The sequence below is a fragment of the Sycon ciliatum genome, chromosome 10 (genome assembly GCF_964019385.1).
Source record: "Sycon ciliatum chromosome 10, ocSycCili1.1, whole genome shotgun sequence".
Classification (NCBI taxonomy): Eukaryota; Metazoa; Porifera; class Calcarea; order Leucosolenida; family Sycettidae; genus Sycon; species Sycon ciliatum.
The window spans coordinates 28481054-28507380 of record NC_088652.1 but is presented as its reverse complement, the minus strand read 5'-3'; the positions used below and the strand labels follow the sequence as shown (position 1 = coordinate 28507380).

Here is a 26327-nt window from a genome sequence, read left to right as displayed (position 1 = left end):
GTGCCCATTTGAACCGTATGGGCTATGCCCTTGTTCAGACACTCATTACTCTATTGGAGCACTATAGGAATATTCCCTGATCTCGTGGTTCAAATTGTCGCAAGACCGGGCCCGCCAACCAGTTTATGGTTTCAGTCAGGAACACTGTTTTCCTATCCTGTGGGTCCTCCGCCTTGTTCACGCTGTCATCGTGAAACACATGTAATAGTCCCTGGAACCTGGATGGACGACTGTAAGTCTGTAGTGCCTAGTGCCCCGTACTACTAGTGCCAAGTAGTGGTACCGAATACTACCGTCCGATTCCCTGGAATGGAGTCAGTGACTCACTGGTTCATTCAATGACACGTCTATGATCTAGATCCTGTCAAAGTTATCATGGCAATGACATCATGTGTGCGACGGAAACAAATAATTCAGTTTTTCACAGTTTTTGTTCTTTCAATGAATGGAATTAATATTAATTTTTATGACCGGCTGGAAGTGTGTTGGTCAGGGTATCATATCCAAGACGTGATCGAGGCAAACGTCAGGTCGTTGAATGTCAGTATCATCAGTGCATATTGTGGCACATGCCACACGTTCTGACCCTACATCATCCTTGGCAATACGTTAGTGGACAACAATGCATACAGCGGTGTAAACCTTTGTTCCTTTCCTTCTTCTAAGTAATCCTATTCTAATCTTGTATTCAGACCAGACTGGCAAAAAGTCATGCTTCTCGTACCACCATCATCTATAATTTACGCACGTCGCCTAGTAGTAGACGCATGGCTGGTGATACTCACATACATGTAGATGGCTGGTACCTGGCTGTAGTGAGGCTGTACATCAGTTAGCGCCTGGTCACGCATAGGCGGACACTCATCGACGACTTGGCTGGTATTGTGACGTAGGCTTCGTGCCTCCAGGACTCATTGCTCACTGTGTGATCAACCATGCGTAAGCTACGCTACAGTGTATACGTTATGAGTGTGATGTAGCAGTTAGCTATGTGCATATCACCAGACATTCATCCACATGATGCTATACGCAAACAGAGCAGAGTAGGAATGGGTGATTAGGATAACGATGTACATGTATGCAGTCCTGGAATAGAATCTACTGGTAAGAGACCATTGTCTTATTGTCCGTGTTTCTATACATTGGTAGAGAGAACAACTAATTTGTGTGTGTGTGTGTGTGTGTGTGTGTGTGTGTGTGTGTGTGTGTGTGTGTGTGTGTGTGTGTGTGTGTGTGTGTGTACATTTGTGTGTGTGTCAGGAGGTGCATGCCGGAGTATGTGGTGCAATGTGTGTGTGGGAAAAAAATGAAAAAGACCAAAAAGTAGGGATTCACTGGCCAGAAAGAGCCACTTCAAAGCTGTGTGGTGTAGACCAGGCTGAATAGTGGCGGTCAATTCTTCAGCCTTGCAAGTTGTTGAATGGTGCAATCCCAGCACAAGTTGCTATGGCTTCTGCTGTAGCATCGCTATCATCTGATGGGCGTCCAATGGTCCAATGGTGTGTGTGTGTGGGGGGGGGGGGGGGGGGGGTGCTTGGGTGTGCCTGTGGGTGGGTATACAGCCTCTTTTACGGGCAAAAGAAACACAATGAATATTTTTCCCAAGTGTTCCAAAAAACTTCAACTCAAAGTTCTAGAAAGAAAAAAGGCAAAAACACGCAAAAGAGGCAAAAACAAAACCACAACAGCATAATGATGTAAAATATTATACCTACTTAGGTAAACAGCACCAAGTTCAACTTCTTGTGCGTCGGTTGGGGTGGGGGGGGGGGGAGTGCGTGTGTGCGTGCGTGTATAATATGTGAGGGAGTTTTTGTATCAGTGTGTGTGTGTGTGTGTGTGTGTGTATGTGTGTGTATGTGTATGTGTGTGTGTGTGTGTGTGTGTGTGTGTGTGTGTGTGTGTGTGTGTGTGTGTGTGTGTGTGCATTTGTGTGTGTGCATGTGTGTGTGCATGTGTGTGTGTGTGTGTGTGTGTGTGTGTGTGTGTGTGTGTGTGTGTGTGTGTGTGTGTGTGTGAGTGTGTGTGTGTGTGTGACTGAGTCTTTCAGCGTCTGCAATGGACTTCGGCACACTCGCGCCTACACTGTTTAACCTGTACTTCTCTGCAGTAGTTGCGACGTGGCGGACAGCATCTTCAGTTCCTGGCGTTGATGTTCGGTATCGTGTCGGCCGCAAGTTGGTGGGCGACAGAACAGCCAAGTCCGGACTCAGCCCAGCCTGCCTAACGGAATCGCAGTTCGCCGACGATGCAGCTTTGTACACCACGTCGCTCCCCTTTCTCGAGACCATGGCGAACGAGTTCATTGAATGTGCTTTGCAGTGGGGGTTGACGGTCAGCATCCAGAAGACCAAGGCAATGGTAGTGAATCCCCACCATCCCCCGCCGGCATCCGTCGCTGTCGGCAGCACCCTCAGCACGTGTGGCTCCTTGGATAAGGAGGTCACCTCCAGACCGGCCAAGACTTCCCGCTTGTTTGGTAGGCTGTAGAAGCCCATCTTCCAGTGCCGTGGCTTATCTCTTCACATCAAGAGAACTGTATAAAAGGCTGTTGTCATGCCGACGCTGTTTTACGGGGCAGAGACCTGGGCTGTTAAGGCTACACATCTCCGCTGTCTCAACCGCTTCCACCGGTCCTCGATCCGGACTATACTGGGCGTGTCCAGATGCACTCAGCGATCGGACCACCTCACCAGCAACGAGCTTGCCCGCAGAGCGAGGCTGCCAGCCGACATCAATGTGCTGCTTCGTGAGCATTGTCTGCGCTGGCTTGGGCACGTTGCACGTATGAGCCCGGAGCGGATGCCTCAGCAAATTCTCTTCGGAGAGTTGCCACCGACTCGACCACGCCATGGACTGAAGAAGCGGTGGCGGGATGTGCTTGTTGACGACCTGCATGACGCGGACATCCCTCAACAACACTGGTGACGGAAGATCTTCAGTGACGGTCTCCCTCCCCCCGGCTCCTCTACTCACCAAGCCGTTCAGCTGCGCATGCGGATGGTCGTTCCGCAGAAGTGGCGACCTCAAGCGTCATCGGCATTTCTACTTCGCTCATCAAGCCTATTATCGCCTCCGGCAATGGGGCGTCACAAGGTCACAAGGTGTGTGTGTGTGTGCACGCGCGCGCGTGTGTGTTAGTGTGTGTGTGTGTGTGTGTGTGTGTGTGTGTGTGTGTCTTTTAAAATGTTTTCATATAATGTTTCTGCTGACATGATATGGTCAGTGGCTACGACTGTGTATTGTATACTGATGTACATTCTGATTGTGTTGTGCCAGTCTTTGTCACTTACAGTGATGTGTAGAACATGATAGTGACAGTGACTGTGTGACTTGCAATGGGAGTGCTTGCAGGCAGGCTTGGAGCTGCAATGTTTTCTGTGCGTATATCAGAGCATGGATGCTGGCTGTTTGGGTATGGCGGTATGAATGTTGGTTGTGAGTATTGGAGCGTGAATGTTGGATATACAGTGGCGTGTGCATTGGAGCAGAAATGATCACTATACAGTCTACTTGGCTAATGACGACTGCGGATATAACGACAATTCGCGAATAGCGACAGAATTTCCATGCCCAGGGCAAAGCCCAAATCACCTGTAATACATAATATAATGAGACTTCGGGTTTAAGGACACTTCGCAAATAACGACACTTTTCTGATGCCCCGCCGAGTGTCGTTATACGCAAAGTTGACTGTATATCCGAGCATACTATATAATGCACAGTTGTCTAAGACCATGCTGTCTGATGACTGCTTATACAATGTATAAGCTACTTTACTAATAATTATGTTAACTGGGGGCGTGGTGCTAGCAGAGCCTGATTGTCGACTGCGCAGTTCTGGTGCAAGAATTCTGCCTGTGTGTAAATACCTATATGTACTTGTAGGAGAATTACGGTTGACTTCACCGTTTGGTGGTATGAATATTGGGTGCGCAGAATGGTAGCATGATTGTCGGTTGGGGAGTTTCAGTGCATGAATGCTGACCTTTGGTTTTAGAGCACAACTGTTTGTAGATGCAGGTATTATGAGCATGAAGGCTTGCTGTTGGTCTTGGACACACTGTCCTGAATACCTGCAGCATGAGTGATGGTTGATGATGATCGCAATGACCGGCTGTTGCTTAGCAACTGAGTGTATTGGTAAGTAGTAGTAGTAGTATTCTTGATAGTGGAGAAACCAAAACAGGCAGATGTCTAATAACAATGGACCCACTGTGTAGGCTGGAGGAGGGGGAGACATGGCTAATGGTAAATAGTGGCGGCGAAATAGAGCAGTTCCAGCACAGCTACAGAAACATGGGCGTAAAGCTAAAAGCAGGCAAGAATGTGTTGCAAAGCGCTCGACTTGAAGGTTTGGTGATGCCTCAGATATCCGCATGGAGGGAATTCCAGAGAACTGCGCCAGCATATGTCACCAATTTGGTAGAATGTGCATAAGCAGCTGCAGGCACGATAAGCAGGTTACTGTTGCCTCCTCGAGTTCTTCGTGACGGAAGAGGTCGAAAAAAGTTTCAAACAATCTACTTCCTGAAGAATTTAGACAACGCCATATAAAGCAGAGCAAGCTAAGTTGAATGGTAGCGCGCAAGGGACAGACATGTACACGCTCAAGCAGCGTATCAGTGGGGGTCCATGGGGGCACTTTACATACAGCACGCAGTGCGCGCTTGAAGAGCCTTTCCAGACGGAGCTCCTGGTGAACAGATAGATATGGGGCATAAGCATTGGATGCATACAGAAACTCAGGCAGCACAAAGCATTTGAAGTAGCAGATACGACAGGAGAGGGGTAAAGATGCAGCATGGCGGACTAAAACAGCTATTTTAGCAGAAACCCTGATAGCAACACGTTGAACCATTGTCTGCCAGCACATTGACGTGTCAAAATGTAAGCCTAGATACTTGGCCGATGGTACCACCGGCAGATCTTGACTATTGCATGTCACGCATAGGGCAAAGGGTGGTGCTCTGTGAGGAGGGATTGGTAGGATTTGTGTTTTCGCTTCATTCAGAATTAAGCCACGCTGTCGTAGCCAGTCAGACAGGTGTTGTACTGCACTGGACAGTCGCTGAGCAACAATTGCCGGTGTCTCGGCACTGGCTGGTAATGAGATGTCATCTGCAAACTGTGTTGGGGTAACACCGTATGGTCTCACGACATGAGGTATATCTCGAACATACACAACGAAGAGCAATGGACCCAGCACCGATCTTTGCAGAACACCACAGCTACTTGCATAGGCAGCACTTTTGCTTGGGCCAATCTGGACGTACTGTTGACGATCGGTCAGGTAGTGGGCCATCCACTGCAGAGCAACGCCGCCTATGCCGAGAGCGTAGAGGTCACTAACTAGAGTCTGATGCTGCACTTTGTCGAAGGCTTTCGACATGTCTACAAAAGCGACTCCAGTGTAGAGGCGTGCCACTTGTGCCTGGTAACCATGACTACATATTGCTGGTGACTAGGGTAATGAGTGATGGAGAGGTTGATGGTGTGGTTGTCATGGTATTGACTAGACAGTGCATAGCATACCTATCAGATGATCTGACGTGGGCACAGCACATAATTACACCTTGTAAGAAGAATGAGACCCCGATGACGCAGGGCAGTGTATGCTTTAAGCTTGTGTTCATATGTGTTAGATTTGCATACTTGTACTCATAACATGTATGGGTAGTATGTTGTATGGTTAGGAGTAACACTGGGTTGGGAATGCAGATTTTACTGCAAGTACAACGTAATCCAGCAGATACCTCTATCACTCGGATGGAGCATGTACTCAGAATTAAAGGAACGAAAAAGGAGCAAGAAACTACAAGTTAGTTACGCTATACTGTACACTAACTCCACCAGTTACTGTCCACTAACTCCACCAGTTACTGTCCACTAACTCCACCAGTTACTGTACACTAACTCCACCAGTTAGTATACACTAACACCACCAGTTACTGTTCACTAACTCCACCAGTTACTGTTCACTAACTCCACCAGTTATTGTACACTAACTCCACCAGTTACTGTACACTAACTCCACCAGTTACTGTACACTAACTCCACCAGTTACTGTCCACTAACTCCACCAGTTACTGTCCACTAACTCCACCAGTTGCTGTACACTAACTCCACCAGTTACTGTCCGCTAACTCCACCAGTTACTGTCCACTAACTCCACCAGTTACTGTCCACTAACTCCACCAGTTACTGTACACTAACTCCACCAGTTACTGTACACTAACTCCACCAGTTACTGTCCACTAACTCCACCAGTTACTGTCCACTAACTCCACCAGTTACTGTACACTAACTCCACCAGTTACTGTACACTAACTCCACCAGTTACTGTACACTAACTCCCCCAGTTACTGTCCACCAGGGAGTCGTACTCAAACTAGGGAGGTGACACGGCACAGAAATCCGTGTCACAGGGGTTGACTCGCACCCGTGACCCCTCGTTGTTATTTTTGGAATAGTTCAGGCCAGTCCAGTCCGAAAGGTCATACTCGGATCGACTCGCCTTCTGTACTTCACCTCCAAGCGTGCAGCATGGGTGTCTAGTTTTTGAAATTATCGAGGCAGCACATTTCGTTTACAGCCCATCACTCGCCAGTATTCTTTGAAAGACTACCAGCAATTTGTTTACCTCCTGCCATGTCCGAACTACTTGATAGCAGTGATGGCAACAGCAGCAGTTATGAGACAGCGTGTAGTGTTACGGTAACTGTTCAGAACTGTTCAGAGTCGTATCCTAGGTTAATCCGAATACTAAAAATTGACCCAAATTGCACATAACACGAAGCTGGTTTTTGAAAATTGTAAGTCGTGTATCTGCCCCATTTCTTCTTTATGACTTGCACAATACACCAGTCTTCCTAAACAACACATTTATAGCAGGGGTTAAGTACCATATAAGAGAAGTACAGCCAGTGATATTGTCATGTTGAAATACTACAATTTTGACACAAATTACACATAACACGAAGCCAGGTTTTGAAAAATGTAAGTCGTATATCTGCCCCATTTCTTCTTTATGACTTGCACAATGGTCCAGTCTGCCTAAATAACACATTTATAGCAGGGGTTATGTACCATATTAGAGAAGTACAGCCAGTGATATTGTCATGTCTAAATATTACAATTTTGACACAAATTAGACATAACACGAAGCTGGTTTTTGAAAATTGTAAGTCGTGTATCTGCCCCATTTCTTCTTTATGACTTGCACAATACACCAGTCTTCCTAAACAACACATTTATAGCAGGGGTTAAGTACCATACAAGAGAGCTACATTGTACATCTAGTCATACTGTCATAAACAGCCAGCATTTTTCCTGCAGCAGTCACACCACCATCATCATTAGGTTGCCTATTGGCTATTGATTGCCGGGTGGCAGTTCCCCTTTTTCGTATACTGCACTCTTTGGACCAGAAGTTATGGCCAGCTAGGAATATCCAAACCAAACTTGGCAGTGATGTTGAGGGTGTTCATAGGTTGAGAATCATTTTTCACACATCTCACACCTCTTGAAGTGCCGAACTGGCTCTCAGCCAAAATGCGTTCATATCGCACGGACAGGGCAACGATTGAGCCAAGAGAGAACAGAGGCTAATGGTGCCCATGAGTACATGTATAAATTTGTTCAGAACTCATGCAGACTGGCGGCTCAAGGTGCTAAACTACTCTAAACCTTGCGAACATAGTACAGCGGAGCATTGTGATTTTCAGTTTTGCAGATCAGAAACGCCGCATTTAGGGATAATTCAGAGACATGCCATTTGTAAGAACCTCGCTGGGATATTGACAGTTCTGTTTAGTTTAGCACCTAGCAAATTTCACGTAGATGTGAATAATGCCCAAGATTATGATTCTATGACAAGTAAGCCCTGAGATATGTTGGCTCAAACATGTCGGAGTCCATGAAAATTAGGGTCAAATTCATGAAAAAGTACACTCCAGTTTCACCTTTCAAAAGCCACCAGCAGCATATGTTTCTTCTTCCTCGTGCTGTGCTTGATCCAGAAACCCTTTCTTCACTGCTCTGCAATGCTTACTTGCCTTTGCTTCTTGTCTGACGACTTTCTACTCTTGTTGTACAGCTTTCCTCTTGAAAGACACCTAGATTTCTCTCCAACGTCGGACTAACAGTGCATCCCATACGCTGTACTACTTCGGCAAGCTTACAGTGGTCTTCATTGAACACGATCACTGCCAGGAACACAGCAGTCTCAACAGTTATGGACCTACAGAATGATTCCTTTGGACAGAGATGTCAATTAGTGCCATTGAGTGCTTCATTGGCATTCTGTGTGGCACGACGAACACAGCCCTGTAGGAGGGATTTGTCGGCAAGATGGACATAATACAGGTTTAATTTCTTCAAAGACTGCAACAGGGATAGTGTTGTTCGACGATGAAGACACTGCCACAGAAGCATTGCCATATCCACACTTCTATTACTGCCACCTGCACCATGAGTCCTTCTGGGCAGAACTGATTGCATTTCTCGGCATCCTTGAACTGTACGTTGTGGCAAATAGATGTCCAAATAACACGGGCCATCGCTGTGACGAAGCCTGCAATCCCGCGGATAGCATTTCCAAACTAGTTCTGTAGGGAGTCTCCTTTCTTGTACAGAAAGTACAACAGCGGGTCAACACTTCCACGTCCACAAATGTTTGCGTCTCCCAAGCAATCACAGTCTGCACGCCATATAAGGAGCTGTATCCTCGTCGCCTCCATGTGTTCCGTCCGTTGTGACGGCGATTTCGGCTGACAATTCCTCCCCGGCTGCAACTTGTGTGAACACAACTTCAGCAGCATTTTTCATGCTCAAACTTGCAGTAGCTTTAGCAGCTTGGTGAAGATTCTTCACGAGGCGCTGGTAGCTCTTCTTTGCAACCAGTGCTTGCAAATCGAGGAATGCACACAATTTCCGGAAATCCTCGCGGCCTCGTTCAAGCAGGCGTATAGCCAATACGCTCTTTCTATTCAATTCAAAATAACTGGATGTCTTTTCCACTGCGGGCGGTGAAGCAACAGAAGTGCAGTAGTTGCATGCAACTTAAAGGGGAAGTATACCCTAAAATCAAATTTTCACCAGTTGTAGTCTTCTGGGTGCTGAGTCGAATGGTCTTGGTCCGAGGAAGCTGCGACGCTCCCTTCCTACTTGAATCCCAATCGAAGTCGCGCACTTCCACCGAAACTGGGTGACTGCGCCCTACTAGATGGGGATTTGTATGCAAAATGTCACTAAAAGCCCCATTTCGTTCTTATAAAAGCACGGATGACCGCGATTGGCCCATATGTTGTAGTCTTTTGGACGCTGAGTCGACTGGTTTTGGTCCGAAAAGGCTGCGATGCAGCGTTCCTCCTTTATTCCCAATCGAACATGGTGGAACAAGCGGTCACGTGCTCCTGGGTGCCCAAATCACCTGGTCACCACGACAGCAGGCGACAAATTTCACACCAAGGTTCAACTCGAGTTCGACTCGAGTGACAGGAGTGCACCCAATAAAGGTCAAACAGGCTAGTAAGTTGTACCCTGCAGGCACGGTGACCAGGTGATTGGTGTACGCAGAAGCACGTGACCGCTTGTTCAACCATGTTCGATTGGGAATAAAGGAGGAACGCTACATCGCAGCCTTTTCGGACCAAAACCAGTCGACTCAGCGTCCAAAAGACTACAACATATGGGCCAATTGCGGTCATCCGTGCTTTTATAAGAACGAAATGGCGCTTTTAGTGACATTTTGCATACAAATCCCCATCTAGTAGGGCGCAGTCACCCAGTTTCGGTGGAAGTGCGCGACTTCGATTGGGATTCAAGTAGGAAGGGAGCGTCTCAGCTTCCTCGGACCAAGACCATTCGACTCAGCACCCCGAAGACTACAACTGGTGAAAATTTGATTTTAGGGTATACTTCCCCTTTAATATGGAGGCTAGGCCAGTTCTTACATTTTTCTGCAAACTGCTGACGTGGACAATAAATTCTGAAATTTAAATTTAATTTCTGCAAACTAAAATTCTGGTTGTCAGAATCCAGGACTTCATCATCACTCTCCTCACTCGAGTCTTCATTGGAGTCACCAGGGCTCTCAGTATCCTCATCTTCAAGTAAGTTCTGATCGCCAGCAAAGGGTTAGCAGCTACGAGACGTGTCAGGTACGCCCAATTGCTCAGAGTCACTTTCAGTTTGAGCACGAGATGCACACTCGTTCTCTTCCTCCAGATCTCTGCGCTCGGGGCTCTGGAACTGGTTCCCGTAGAAAACACGCTTCTTGGCTCTGTATTTAGCGGACTATCTCCTCTTATTGCTAATGACCAGAAGACAAAAGTTACAGAAGAATACAGAAGCCTGCAGTAGCGAGAAATCCAGTGTGGTATAAACCAGCACAACTGTGTCTCGGCCGGCGGAGTAGAAAATGCATCTCTAGCCCGCATTCATCTTCTACATAGTGTACTAGTATGTGCAGACTGTCAATGTAATAGTTTTACCTTGACACTTCTTGCTTGTCTTATGGTAACACCTTGTGTTCCTACTATTCTCACTCCTGCGGTTCTCGCCTTTCTTTTGCTTTATAACCTCTGGTTTGAACATCATTCGGGGAATTCTCCAATCAATCTAGTCTATACTGTTACACTGGTAGCAGAGGATGGTTTCGATCCATCGACCTCTGGGTTATGGGCCCAGCACGCTTCCGCTGCATAGTATAGACTTGATTGATTGGAGAATTCCCCGAATGATGTTCAAACCAGAGGTTATAAAGCAAAAGAAAGGCGAGAACCGCAGGAGTGAGAATAGTAGGAACACAAGGTGTTACCATAAGACAAGCAAGAAGTGTCAAGGTAAAACTATTACACTCTCCCGGCCCCATAGGAAGCCCAAGGTTCTATTAGATAACACAATCCAGTTAGGAGATGCAATTGTGGAAAGGGGAATATTAAATAATCACTCATGCACATGCATAACCACATTGAAGTGTAATCCAACTCAACTTCATCACTCTCACAAGGAGATGACGCAAAACTATATCAGTCTATAACATATTATTAACTATCTCAGTAAGAGATGCATATGGCTTAGCCCAGTTAGATCAAGGCTGCTGTCGTTGTGAGGCAAGATAGTTCTGCAGCGGTTTAATATTCCGACCAGACTCATCACATAGGTTGCCAGCGGGCTCCCACGTAGCTTCGCTGCTGGGGTAACCCTTCCAATGCACCAGGAAGTGTTGCTCACCACTGCGGTGTCGGTGATTCAAAACGGCTTCGACAACATAGCGTGTGTGTCCATCTAGATCTGTGAAGGGCGAAGGCAGGGGTTGGTGTCTTCCAGGAATCGTGTTCTCTTCGTAGCGTTTAAGAGCAGTGACATTAAACATGGGATGGCAGCGAAGTTCACGGGGTAGTTCCAAGCGAAAAGCATTCGCTCCCATCTTAGCCTGGATACGATACGGACCAAACCACTTGGGTTGCAACTTCCGAGAGGGCTGGCCACGAGCTTCCGGGGTCAGTAGAAAGTCTCTGTAGACAAGAACGCTATCACCAACCTTCAAATCACTGGGCGCTCTCGTCTGGTCTGCGTATAGAGCTTGCCTTGCCTGGGCGTCGAGCATTGCATCTCGAGCTATGCTTAGTGCGGCTTCCTGCTGATGAAGCCAATCGACCGAATCACTCCTTTCCCCTCCCGTAAGAATGAATTCGGGCGGGGACTTAGGGTCAAACCCATAGTTCAGATAGAACGGTGTATTAGCTACAGATGACTGTTGTGAACTATTTATTGCAAACTCGCAGAGTGGTAGAAGCGAATCCCAATTGTCCTGTCTCAAGTTCGCAAGTGCTCTTAGAACATCTCCCACTTGCCGGTTAACTCTCTCTGTCAAACCATCCGTTTGAGGGTGGTTAGCAGTGCTGAATGCCAATTTAGTTCCTAGCTGAGAGAATACTTCTTTGAAAAAAGCTGCAGTGAATCGTGGATCGCGATCGGAAACAATGGTCGAGCTCAGCCCGTGCAGACGAAACACGTTTTGAATGTACAGTTGAGCGCTGCCCTTAGCATCAATCTTCGAGTTTGTTGGAACAAGATGTACGCATTTCGTAAGGCGGTCCACAAAGGTGTAAATTGCGTCAAAGCCACGAGAAGTAAGGGGCAATCCAACAATAAAATCCATTGAGATATCCTGCCAAGGACTATTAGGTATTGGAAGTGACTGGAGAAGCCCTGTTCGTGGCTGACCTCCCTTCGTTCGCTGGCAGAGATCACAGGTTTTGACAAATCTCTTGATATCGAGACCCATTCGGGGCCAGTAGAAAAAACGTGCTAGGCGGAAGTACGTTCGATCACGACCCGGGTGGCCAGCCGTTGCACACTCATGGTGTTCTTGAATGAGCTTTAACCGGACACCGCACTGTGGTATGCACAACCGGTTATTGGGGGATGCCTTGAGGTACAAACGATCAGTGGATTCGTCCCAATAATAGCGATCATGCAAATTATCTCGGAGAGAATGCTTCAATCTTTCTATGATGGGAGTTAGCTCTTTGTCTCTCTGGTAGGCATCTGATATTGTATTGGACACGTCATCATTCATTGCTAAAGCATACTCAATAGCATTCAAACGTGGTACTGCATTCTCCACGAGGTTACTCTCATGGAGATCTGGGCGACGCGAAAGGGGATCTGCAGGGTTCTCTCTGCCGGGTCTGTGACGGACTGTGTAGTCATAGTCAGCAAGGAATTCAACCCATCGCGCCTCTCTCTTTGTAATGCTTGGTTTTGTTTTTCAGATAAACTACCGACATGTTGTCTGTAATGACCTCAAAGTGTTGAAAGAGGTAGATGCGCCAGGTCTTTAGCGCAAACACTACGGCCAATGTTTCTCTTTCTGTAGCTGTATAATTCTGTTCAGCAGCAGACAATTTTCGGCTAGCATAAGCCACTGGATGCCAGGCATCTTCCTCTAGTTCTTGGAGAAGAACACATCCCAAAGCGAAATCGCTTGCATCTGTTACCACTCTGAATGGTCGGTTCACATCAGCCAGCCGCAATAGGGGCGCATTCAACAAGGCATGCTTTAGCGATTCAAAGGCATGTTGCCGAGAGCTGTTCCACTCGAATCGTGCATGTTTTCCCGTTATCTCCTCTAAGTTCTTAGAGAGCGATGAGTATTGATCTATGAATCGCCTAAAATAATTCGTAAATCCAAGAAATTGCCTCACCTCTGTGACGGAAGTCGGAGCGGGCCAGACCTTTACTGCGGCAATCTTGTCTGGGTCAGGGGCGATGTGCAGTCCATCGATGCAATGTCCCAGGAACCACACACTCTCCACGCCAAATTCACATTTTGACCGTTTGCAAAATAACTGGTTGTCCCGGAGCACGCTCAATACCGACCGGACATGCTGCATATGCTCCGACCACGTTTTGCCGCGTGTGAAGATGAGTATGTCATCTAGGAACACGACTACGAAGAGAACACGATTCCTGGAAGACACCAACCCCCGCCTCCGCCCTTCACAGATCTAGATGGACACACACGCTATGTTGTCGAAGCCGTTTTGAATCACCGACACATGTAAAAGCAAGAGTACATAACTCTTGGTAAAAACCCTGCATCTACTTCATCACCACAGTCATGTACTTCCGATTTTTTAGCAAAGAAAGATTATTTAAAGAAGAGGTTGGTGCAACTTCGGCAGCACACAGGGAGTGGTGCTTTCTTGCAGGTTTGCCGAGTGGAAGGTTCGATGGATGTCTCGTGTGCTCTGGATGGCAGTCGTGAGTCAGTCAAGTGAGAATTAAAGTCGGCAGGAATAGCGCAAGCTCCCACATAGGGAGCACCACACAATTCCCCAAGATTATTCAAACAGCAAAAACAAAAAAAGGTTTCAGAGCAGACTCGCTCTCTTCCCATTCACTCTGCAAACGTTAACTCGAACTCGTTTGATCAATTTTTTACAACATTTCGGCAAAATTGCCCTCATCAGATATACAATGGTGTGCAGGTCTGCAAAAACAACACTACATGATAGATTCACATTGCATGATCTCATCGAATAGCTGATTTGCTTCTTCTCTGGAGAGGTAAATATCAGCTGCCAAGAATTCTCATGGCCCACTGCCTCAGTGGGACTACCTGGCTTCAGCGGCCACGAATATGGTGGATTTGGTGATGTGTGCAAGTGGATTGTCCTGCAGCTTCATATTGATATGAGCAAGCTATTCCCGGGCATGGTTCTAGCCAGGTCCAAAATAGTAGGGGCGGGGGGTGAGGCGGGGCAGGGGAAATGGTTATCCCGTAACCCATTTTCCCGTGTTCCAAAATTGTCTTGTCATGCAAAATGTGACGTATGGGGGAACCCCCGACTTTACCACAGACAAATGAGCCTTTATGAACCCTCTAGTAGTGACTATCGACTGCATTTTCGTCAGTAAATGGTATGAAAAAACTGGGGCTGAGTCGGGTAGCATTTTCTTCGGGTATCAGGTTCGGGTAGTTTTCCACGGGTAGCACGGGTACCCTATCGGGTAATGTTTCCATGGTAACACCACTATGCACCCCTTCCCTTGCACACTGGGTAGACATACGGAGTATTACATGAATTTGAACACATGCACTGTACATGATGTTATCTGCGACTTCGGATTTTCAGGTACTATTCTGAACCCGTCCACCCGAGGTCCTCACGGGTAGCACGGGTAACCGACAATACCCATAAAAAAAATTAAAAAATACATTGTTAATAAAGTAATCCAAATGTCGCTTCAGCTCGTCCTACTTATTGCCATAGTAAAATTATTGTCTCCTTGTCGAATTAAAAAAAATAAAAAAATTCAACAAAGCAAAAATGAGTAGAGGGGTGCCACTTCAAGTTTCACAGGGGCGGGGGGGGGGGGAGGGGGCTCAATCAGAGTAGGGAGGGCGCTGTGCGACCTCTAGTCAAGTATTCTGTTAAAATGTCCTAGGAATCTAGAGCTACTGTCTGACTAAGAGGCAGCCTGCACATTTAGAAGTATACATGTGAGTGTTGGATGTCCTGCACTGCAGTACTCGTTTGAGACAGATCATTATGATTGTCATCGCACAGGCACCAAGCACCAAGGTGTCGCCGAAACAAGTGCGTGTGCGAGCAGGCCGCCCCCGGCAGTACTCTGTATGCCCGAAACAAGTAAAACTCAGCAGTTTAACGGTTCCACAGCGCTGTAATCAAGGAATCCAAATTTCGCGGCGAACCGACATAATTGTGGAGAACAAGTTGCGCATGAAGTGAGTATGAAAACAGTGAATTGACAGCAGCACAGACCGTCCCGGGGGCAATGCTGATGCTTCTCTGTTTGACTGGAGCTTATGAAGGACACTTAGAGAGCCCGTTTTGACTCCACACAAATGATCGACATGAAGATTAAAGGGGAAGTTAAGGCAAAAATCAAAATTTCACCAGTTGTAGTCTTCGGGGTGCTGAGTCGAATGGTCGTGGTCCGAGGAAGCTGAGACGCTCCCTTCCTACTTGAATCCCAATCGAACTCGCGCACTTCCACCGAAACTGGGTGACTGCGCCCTACTAGATGGGGATTTGTAGGCAAAATGTCACTAAAAGCGCCATTTCGTTCTTATAAAAACACGGATGACCGCGATTGGCCCATATGTTGTAGTCTTTTGGACGCTGAGTCGATTGGTTTTGGTCCGAAAAGGCTGCGATGCAGCGTTCCTCCTTTATTCCCAATCGACCATGGTTGAACAAACGGTCACGTGCTCCTGCATACACCAGTCACCTGGTCACCGTGCCTGCAGGGTACAACTTACTAGCCTGTTTGACCTTTTTTTGGGTGCAGTCATGTCACTCGAGTTGAACCTTGGTGTGAAAGTTGTCGCCTGCTGGCGCTGTGACCAGGTGATTTGGGCACCCAGGAGCACATGACCGCTTGTTCAACCATGTTCGATTAGGAATAAAGGAGGAACGCTGCATTGCAGCCTTTTGGGACCAAAACCAGTCGACTCAGCGTCCAAAAGAGTACAACATATGGGCCAATCGCGGTCATCCGTGCTTTTTTAAGAACGAAATGGCGCTTTTAGTGACATTTTGCATACAAATCCCCATCTAGTAAGGCGCAGTCACCCAGTTTCGGTGGAAGTGCGTGAGTTCGATTGGGATTCAAGTAGGAAAGGAGCGTCTCAGCTTCCTCGGACCACGACCATTCGACTCAGCACCCCGAAGACTACAACTGGTGAAATTTTAATTTTTGCTTTAACTTCCCCTTTAATATGCCAATGTGAGTGTTTATAAACACTTCGGTTCGCGTCCATTTCAGCCTACGGTGCAAGCTAGCGGTTATCTCGCATATTCTCCACTGATTCATATTTTTTACGGAAACTCGAAGGCAGCGCAAATGGAAAGGGAAAATTGTACTCTCACTTCTGTAGAATCGCCATCAGGCCCGTTTCAATCATAGCATCATGGACGTGCTAGTTTTCGCACATTTCTGCAAGGTGCGGTGGTGCATAGGCATCAGCGGGTAATGCTAGTAAACTCAGCCAATTCTGCTTTTCAGAATGCCAGAGGATATTATGCTCGTTTTAATGCTTTTTATGCTAGTTTAGGGCGTTTAATGCTAGCAATATGTGACCAAATACAGCAAACAAATCGCAGAAGAGTACGCGAAAAAGCCTGTTTCCAAAGTAGGTACAAAGATATGCACGCACAAATTGATTGATCGGTGGTAGACTACTTCTACTCGAACAAAGGCAACATCGTTGTACGCAATGGTATAGTTTGCGTTGGGATGGTCATGTGGCACGTATAGGCATTTGATCAGGGAGTACTGTATTCTACGACTCTCTGGCCATGAGATGCTGAAAACACGAATTATGCTAGTTTCTCAAAAAATGCCTCATTATGCCGGGGCAATGCCCCCCTCTGCGAACACCCCCATTATGCTAGTTTTAATGCTAGCATTACCCGCTGATGCCTAATGGTGCATGCAGCTGCAAATTCATTCTGGTTTCACGGGACACTGTGGGTCTTGACTGTACAAAACGTGTCTTCCCTGCCAAAAAAATAAACTTTAGGCCAAAACAAATAATGACCTTGTTTCCGGTCGCCCGACCGGGCCACTTTTTCCCAAATTCTGAAACTTTTTTTGGTCCCAAATGTACACAAACGGTGGCAATGCCATGTGTGCAAGTGCACTCAACGAGTCATAACTCAGTCAAATCTCAACCGAATGCCACAATCGAAACACCTACAAGGTAGCAGAGATTCTCAGCTGTCGGCTCGAAAACCTCCGGGGTCGATACGAGCTAGAATAACAGAGCTGGAAGGACTCGAACTGTTTGCTTGATTTCTCAGAATGTACGAAAACAGGAATACACCCCATGCTGTACAAGAACAGTGAGTCAGTCAACTTTGACATTGATCCTTGCCATGATATATGTACAATGTACATGTGTAGGTGCTCTTGTCCATCAATACCACAATGATTGAGGAACCAAAAAAAAAGTATCCAAAAAAAGTTTCATTCCGGCCGACCGAGTCTCCTTTTTGAGGGGTTGCCGACCGGAAACAAGCCTATTTTTTGTTTAGGCCTTATTATAGTGTGGTGAATCCAGTGAACTGGAATGCTTTATATGCTCGTAATACTGACTGTATCGGGTGACTTTAGAACTACAATAAAACCTGTAACTAAAGACCACCGTGACTAGCGACCAGCCTGGTACTACAGACCACTTCGCCAGGCACGGACGGTCTCACATTCATGTATGGTTGTGCGGTGCAGACCTCTAACTAAGGACCACCTGCCACTAAAGACCGCTTTCTCTGGCCCAAGGGGTGGTCGTTAGTCACGGGTTTTACTGTATAATAATAATATGTTTTAGTAAATTTTTACAGAAGTCTACCAAACCTCAACTCCGAACAGGGCAGAGAAAAAAAAGAGAGGAGAAAGAGAACGGAAATGAATATAAGGAAACTCACCTAAATTGAATGTCGTCCGCTGCGTTCCGACGCTACGTTATCCCTTCGAGATCATATCCCATAATCATGACAGAATTATGTACAAGTTGCAGCGAGTTGAAGAGAACAGTTTCTTCAGAGACTGCTTGCATATCGTGCCTGCTCGTTTATCTAGGTGCTGTTCGGTTTGGAAACATTAGCACCGCCGTACCACTCACACCTACTTCGCCACTCGGATGGAGCTGTTGTACAACAACTAAGAGTCTACGCGCCGACCTTAGGTGTGACATTTCTACCTCATTGCCTTGCAGTTAGCGACCTGAAGCAGAACCTTTCCGCCATTTACGGTGCACGTGAGTTGCAACATTGCTATGGAGCAACGGCGACATGCAACATGGTGTCACACTCGATGCACCTCCCGTCACGCCTTGGCTCAAGGAAAGCTGATAAATCAGGCAACTCTCTATTTTCGCTACCACTAACTGAAACTCTCTATTATTTCCTCTGGCAGTTTCGGAAGGTAGAATCTTCTCACAACGGCAACATCCGATCGAGAAACTGACACATAAACTTTTCATTTGTCTTCGCCGAAAATCACGAGGCGAACCTGTGCACCTCACCTACCCGATGATCTAATGTCCCATGATGTAGACCATGGTAAACAGAGGAGTGCAGTGCTGGAATCAAGCATGGCAACTAATGTTACTTGGCATGCCTCAACTAACTAACACTTCACTTACTCAAGATCTCTTCGCAGCTTTGGCGATCGGTCAAGCTTCGCACGATAGGGGACAATTTCACAAAGGTTGCACTTTGACCTCGAGCGGTAGGAGATGAAAATTGCTTATGAAAGAAATTAGCTGATAATGATCGCGCAGAAAGCGGAGCTCGAGACTCAGTCAGGGATCAGTCACGGAGAGAGAGAGGTCACAAAGCTCTCTACAAGTACAAGCAGACTCGGAGAGAGGGAGATAGTCGCGGTGTGGGACGATGAAGAACGGGCCACATGTCCTGGGAAGTGCTCAGGGCAACCATGCACCAGGAGATGGCATTTGTAGCACCAAGATTTGAACTAAGTAACTTGAAGAGCTGCGCAAGTCCACTCGCGTACTCGCGTGTAGTTTTGGCAGCACCAGGCTCCTTTTACGGTCGCAGTTTCCCTGAGAAGCTAGAAGTCAAACGCGACATTTGAGCAAATCACGACTCGACTGCTGAGGATCGAGGAACACGCCTACAATGAAGTAACCTTCCACTCTACAAACCTAAGGAAACGGTGAGTTCAAAGTTGCCTCTGCATTTACATCGTGTAGGACCAGATCCGTCCAACCCTGTAAAACGAATATGCCCCAGCCGCCCCCTTCCAGTTGTCCTATTCGTCGTGTTATTTCTCCTTCTCTGCTCATTTTGTATTCTCATACTAGTATTCTCATCCTGACTGTACAAAATGGAAGCCTTTGTAAGCCACTGTAGAAACCAAGGCGGCATTTTGGAAGATTTGAAGCAGGGAGTAGTACAATACATATATTGTACTACGCCCTGATTTGAAGGACCTGAAACAGCAGATTAGTGCACTTTCATCAACAATCATTTTCGGTCGATTTGTCGGAACAACCTGTTAACTTAATCGGAGTGCTTCCGAAAAATCCGAATGAAACAAGGGACAGCCTTGTTATTACCAAGACTATGTATACTGTAACACAACCCCATCCCAGTTGCGCACTCTGGGGAATTATGTACTCTCAATATTACGGATATCCTACAGTCCATTTCAAAACTATAGATGCGTACCTAGGCAAAAACCGTTATGCCAGCATCTATACCACATAAAATCTGTGATCACTTTGTGCATAATTTTTTCCAAATTGGGCGTCTGTTATCCACTCGTGTAGAAGCTATATGAGAGTAAAGCGGGATTCACAGAAGCTTTTTTTGTGATGCGACACGCGATGCGACGCTATCTGCGACAGACGCGTGCAAAGCGAACTCGCGAAATGCCATTCACAGAAGAAGTCAGCGATGCGACAAAGTCTTGCTGATTTGGGTACGTCACCATGATATTCGCGCGGTTTGATACAACTTGTACAATTTTTTAGGCAAAAATGAACCTTTGTACAACTTTGCTGTAGAAAAGCTCAAAATCGTACGCCAAATCGCTTGTCGCATCGCATCGCATCGCAAAAGTTGAGCCAAGCTCAACTTCTGCGATGGCCTGCGATGGCCCAGTTGCGGCAGTTGTGGGGGGTGCGACATGGCTGCGATTTGGGGTTTTCCCGGTTTCGCGCCTGTCGCATCACGTGTCACATCGCAAAAAAAGCTTCTGTGAATCCCGCTTAATTGTGGAGCGGACCTGAGCAATATTCCGAAAACTATTCTCAAAAAGCTCCAGCCAAATTTGAAATATTTCAAAAACCCTATGCGTCTATAGTTTGGAAATGGACTGTATACCCTTTCATCACGCCCGGACTGAGCCACACGGTGAGCTATCACTAGTGAAATAGACATGGAGTGGAAAAAAACACATGTCACTTGAGGAAATTATAATAATCCTGCCAAAAAAGGATTAAAAAAACGGTTTGTGGGAAAGTCAGTTTCATGACTCGATATCTCCGTTAGCGTTATTCTTTCGGAGGTTGGGAACAATCTAGTTCTTTTTGAATATCAAATTCAATCACATTTCGGTGGATGGCCTCACTCAAGACCTTTGCAATGAGCTGTCATTCGCGTAAATTGGACAATCTGCTGCAAATTTGTGGTGCATTTCGTGGCATGGGTGCATGAAGTTGACCAAGGTCAGAAAATTTGAGGGGGGTGCTTGAGCATCCAAAGCCCCCGGCCCGGGTACACCACTGCAATGTGTAGCCAGCAGACGGTTTTTGGCAGGGAGTAGTAAATACCGATATTTTACGACTCCCTGGTTTTGGGTGTTGTGTTGTGAGCAGGGAGTCATAAAATACCGGTATTTTACGACTCCCTGGTTGTAACTTGTGAGCAGTGTAAAATGGCTGCAATGGAGTCTCTGCATGTTCATCCACTTTTGTAGCGTACATGCACAGTTTAGAACTTCAACAAATACCGGTATATCTGAAAAGATGCGTGATCACTCTGTGGGCCTGTGAGTAGACGCAACACATTCTGTGAAGGTTCTGCACCGTTAGTCTATTCTCTGTGGCTGCAATAAAAGCGGGTCATGAACGTGGCTATCGAATGTGTCCAAGTCAAAAGTAGTTGACATTACTGTGTAATACCGTGACTGTATGACTCATCGTAGCAGCACATGATGCAGAAGTTGTGGCGATGGTTAAATGCCGATCGGCGTGCAGTAAGCATAAGGCCTGGCGCATAACTGGGCACTAAGGGGCCATCCGGCATTAGCGATAATTTTCACGGAACGAAGAAGTTTAGTTTTGACCCTCCCCACCCATCCACCCCCTTCAACGAAAAATATATTGACCTAACAGCTAGAATGAATTGATGTTTCAGCTATCGATATTTTTCGAATCGAAACTCTCCCCAAAGCACCCACCCATGAACGAAGCTTTTTCTCTTCGTGAAAAAGATCAACAATTGCGGACGGCCCCTAAATCTGGGCAGAAAGTTCATCTTCTCGGGATTCTATTCGTTTTTTTATCTGCTCAAATGGCTAGGTACCACACTCATAAAACCTGTTTGCCAAACAGACCAAATACACAAACAGTAGAACTGGTTGTAGCCAAGGACTTTCTGCCTGCCTGATGATCGGCACACGAAAAAATAATATTATGCAAGTTAATCTGACCTGTAGATCTAGAGATGGAGTCCAGGATTGTCCAAAGATAATAGTGTACATGATCAGAAATCCTAGCTTGCAACAATTCAACTTGAAAGTTCTGATAATCAACTAATTTTCGCTGACGATATAATTTCGCTGACTTCGCCGCTGTGTACCAACCGGCCAAAGTAAATCCCCGGCCAAAGTTTTTCATAGAGGCAAATGATGCATGGATGCATGTGAGAGCACCAACTACTGATCGATTTCTGGCCAAAGTTTAATGATGCCAAAAGTTTCATTTTGAGATCGGCCAAAGTTTCCCACCGGCCAAAATTTGTTGATTTACAGTAAAAGTATCATATTGGAGTCATCATTGGTCAATGAGGTACACGTGCGCATACAACTGCAGAATAGGAAATACAGGAATATCAAGACACATTTGACTTTCATGCTGTGGAATGTCTCAGTACTCCTTGTCAGTTCTGTGCTGGATTGTGCACGTCTGACAGTTCAAAATCTGGTTTAGTTGGTGGACTCGATCGCATAACTTGTGCCCACACTTTTTTCCATGTTACAATTTTTTCCTTGGCTCACCAGCTGAGTTCTTATTACACATCAAGATAATAATTATTAGCACACAGAGAGACGAAGCCAGTTGTAAATCTGATGAGTCCTTTCGTACTATTACTTCTCAAATCAGTACATGATGATGTGACGAAGCACAACGATGTCAATTTCTACAGCATGTTGGCGGAAAAATTGTGATGAAACGTACACAAGCCGAATGATGGTGTGTGTTGCTCCAAAGAGTACAAGAACTATGAATAATGTGCTGTGCTCCGTCACATTATCACCATGACAAATCAGTACATTGTACAGATCTGGGGTTCTGTTTTGAGAAGTAATGGTACGAAAGGCCTCATCAGATTTTACAACTGACTGCGTCTCTTCATATGCTAGTACGTGTCCTTCCGGCTACTGTAAAATGGCTAATTTTAGCCACGATGATATTTTGGCGACTTTAGCAAAAGTAGTGTTTTCGCTAAAGTTTTGCATTTTGCCAATCGAAACTTTGCATGTACCGTACACTACCAGTCATTTTTCTTTTTTTTTTAACGTCTGAAACTCGGATCGCTAAAATATTTCATCGTGAATTGGTCCAGATTCAGAAAACGGTAAAATGTTTAGCCGCTCAGAAAATTATCCGTTCTACAGTAAGTCTCTAGTAGATCAAATAGCAAAACATGGGAGGCATAGTGTTCTAAATGCTCAAATTTGCAATGTTACTGCTGTGCCCATACTGGAACGATGCCGTTGCTTGTTCCCACGTGAAATGAATACAGCCGCTTTTGTGCACTTGCCTCCCGCATACCTCACTCAGTAGTATGGTGTTGAACAAATCCACTCTACGAAGCCACGTGACCCTTATGTTGATGTCCACTCCATTATTACCATGGTCACCAGGCGCATGCGCCGGTGCCCTTCAAGGGGGGTTCTGGGGGGCTCCCCGGGAAAATTTTCAAAAATGAAGCAAAATCCTGCATTTTGAGCGAAAAAAGGGGGGCTCCAGAAAACTACTCAAGAAATCTACCGGATCGAGAGAGTGCTCTGAAAGGACAACAGGAAGAAACAAGCCCTTGTGAGGTGGAAAGGCTACTCGGTGAGATTCGACAGCTGGGTCCCGCTTGAGGAGCTCACTTGGTTGTGATCACGGATCACGTGGTACGGTAGGGTCAGGTTAGTAGATGAGGAGACAGAACGAAAGCAGAAAAGTTCAGGGCTCACAGTTGCGTAGAAAAGCATCGATTAGATGGGGGTGGCGCACATGCTCCAAAACATCACCAGCAATCAGCGACATCGCGCCTGACAAAAGTTTTTCAAATAAAATATTTCCACCCAAACGTCACTGCTGGTGCTGAGCTCGCGATCGCGCGATCGAGCGTGAAGTTTTTTTGTGATCTCAATGAAAAAGGATTTTTTGAACTCACGCTGTACACAACAAGCTCTCTGCATGTCTTTTTCGGTGGAGGTGATTTTTGTTGTTGTTATTGTTGTGGCTGGCGGCGAGAAGGCTCTCATTTACGCTAGGTATCTCATAGACAGAATGAGCCTGGTTTTTACGCCAAGCTGATGTTTTCAGTAGCAGTCCGCTGCGGAGAAAATTCAAGCAGTCTTTAATAGGGGCCTGAAGTTTTCGCTGCTTCTTACCGGATCGACAGTGGGAAAGAAGGTACGTTTATTTTATTGTAATAAATTGGGTCGCGAGGTCGACACAATTGAGCTGTTCGTTGCACTGTGAATTTTGTTGCTTTAGGGTGGCAGCGTGCAGTACCTTGTGAAATGGAGAGACTTTATCCTTTACGAACTTGGGAGTATGAAGAAGATATCAGTGACGATCTATCAGGTGATTTCATTTCATTTTGGGTGAATTTATTGAATGTATTCTTGCATGAATTTGAAAATCTCCCTTTTGTTTGCTGTAGATCTTTTGATGGTTCGGGGAATGTTGGGCCCTTGCTCAGATGACGAATGTTTGAGGCTGCTGATGGAGCTTGCACTGCTGTGCAGTGAAAAAATAGAAGTGAAATAGTCTATTTCTGACTTTCCTATCAGAAACTGGACAAAGGGGGTTGGGACCGAAGAATTTCCCTGTGAAGTTCTTTCCTCCAGGTTGGGATGCTTTCATGAACGTACATGGACAAGGCCCACGGGCTCACTACCTGGTTACCATCAAGCCTATGGTTTGCCGTAGTCCATGTACGTTCCTGCAGGACTCCTCTGGATCTATGGCAGGAGGGGATCGTGCTGCCCGGCAGTTTGTCTCTTCCACAGAAAAGGGCATTGAGCACAACGAAAGCATTGTAGCATGAAACTAATTTGTCTGAATACAAATCTGCACAATGGCACAGACGGTTAATGGAGGTAAAGCATGGCATCACCAGCATTGTATTCCTGGAAGCAGTGCAAGTTATAGATTTAGGTATCAATATTTATCTAAGCTTTAGCGAAGTCCGGACGCAGTACATTACTAGTGTGAAAGATAGAAGAAAAAGCAATGATATCTGTATATACCCGGAAAGAGAGGTGAGAGTGGGTGGGAGTAAGTGAAAGCACTTGTACAAGCTAAACATCCGTGCAACCGGAAAGAGCAGAGAAAAGGCTAAAGCTATTACACAGGCCATGTGTACGAGGTAATTTAACAGTGAGACCCAAACATTATTGTAAACCAGAATGCAGCTTCAGCTCACACTTTCTATTTCTGCATGTTGCGCTGCTGTTCCCGTTTCCCAACGATATGATGAGGCTCTCCGTTATGCTTCTGCTGGTTTTCCTGTGCAGGTATGTGCTGCCGTAGCTCAGAGAAATCTTTGGCCAGGGTAGCCAAGATGGCATCACCCACATCCTCCTCTCCTTCAGGTTCACTTGTAGGTTTGGCATTCATGCTTGACATCTCCTTCAGTACTGTGTAGGTCTTCTCCAATTTGTTTTTGTCTGCCCATACCATTTGCACTGCTCAGTGATGTCGGCGACAGTCGCCTCCAGCTCACCATTTTCCATTTTTTCTTTACTTTTTGGCTACGCTGTGCGTCCTTGAGGTAGCATTTGAGGCTGACCAGTTCTTCTTCTACCTTTGTTTTGCAGACATTCTTGTCTAGTGTTCAGTGATCGAACCCAGTCAATGTTGAAGCACCCTTGTTATTTCTTTCCGTTTCTTTTTATTTGTGTACGCCGCTGCCTGCAACCGTGCATTTTAATAGGTTTGCGAGAATCTCTTTTTACCTGCAGCAACCAGAGTTTGAAAGTACCGACACAAACTGGAAGCATGCCCAGTTTTCAGACAACTAGCTGCTTCAAAAATTCTTATGTCAGATGAGTGACTGGTTGCGCAGCCGACATTATGGTGACATAATGTGTCCTTGTAGTTCTGTTTATTATTACTTGTATATTTCACTGTTCGCGTCAAACTCGGCTAAAGGCCGAGTTTTCCGCATCCGTAGGAACGCCACCACCCTTCAAGGATCGTGTGTTTATTATAACAGTGTATTTTGTTATTTGTTTTGACCATCAGTCCTTGGCTGATGCTGGTCATACCTTCAACATGTTGACGCGTTTTTCAAGGCATTCAATATACGTAGGCCGCAAGATTCTATCTTTTCATAACGAATACCGATGGCTAGTGCTTCCCCACTAGCTGCGCAAGTGTCACATCTGGCTGCGGCCAACTACCCTTTAAGTTGTGTGTTGTCGCTATTGCTGTCTATGTCTCTGTGTGTGCCAGTATATGAGGAACGAGAATTGGTGTTATTGTTGTTGTTGTTGTTGTTCTGGTTGTCATGGGCTGTGGCTGTTGAATGTAGGCTGTCGCGTTTGTTGTACTTTTATTTAAAGCTGCATCACAAACAGGTAACCACCTTGATGATGGTGCACAATATCCGTTGAAGAAGCCGCAAAAAACACTGTATTCTCAGACCAGTGAGCTGCAGAATGAAACCAAGTATCAAGCTGGCAAAGCTGTCAGCCACTCTAAACGCTGCCCTCAAACCATACCACCTAGAAATTTACACAAAACAAGTTGCTATTTGTCAACAGGCAGTCATAAAATTCGACTCCCTAACTCAGTCACTCTACAC

At 46.1% G+C, this 26327-nt stretch overlaps 2 long non-coding RNA genes across 2 annotated transcripts; both read left to right on the top strand.

Annotated features, from left to right (window-relative positions):
* The first annotated feature begins 554 nt into the window (after positions 1–554).
* Positions 555–3908, top strand: LOC135826229 (uncharacterized). Its single transcript, XR_010555233.1, has 2 exons — positions 555–939; positions 2111–3908. It is a non-coding gene; the product is annotated as an uncharacterized LOC135826229 (long non-coding RNA).
* A 19812-nt stretch (positions 3909–23720) lies between these two features.
* LOC135825661 (uncharacterized) lies at positions 23721–25930 on the top strand. The gene is made up of 3 exons (XR_010555102.1): positions 23721–23926; positions 24011–24100; positions 25036–25930. It is a non-coding gene; the product is annotated as an uncharacterized LOC135825661 (long non-coding RNA).
* The last annotated feature ends 397 nt before the right edge of the window (positions 25931–26327 follow it).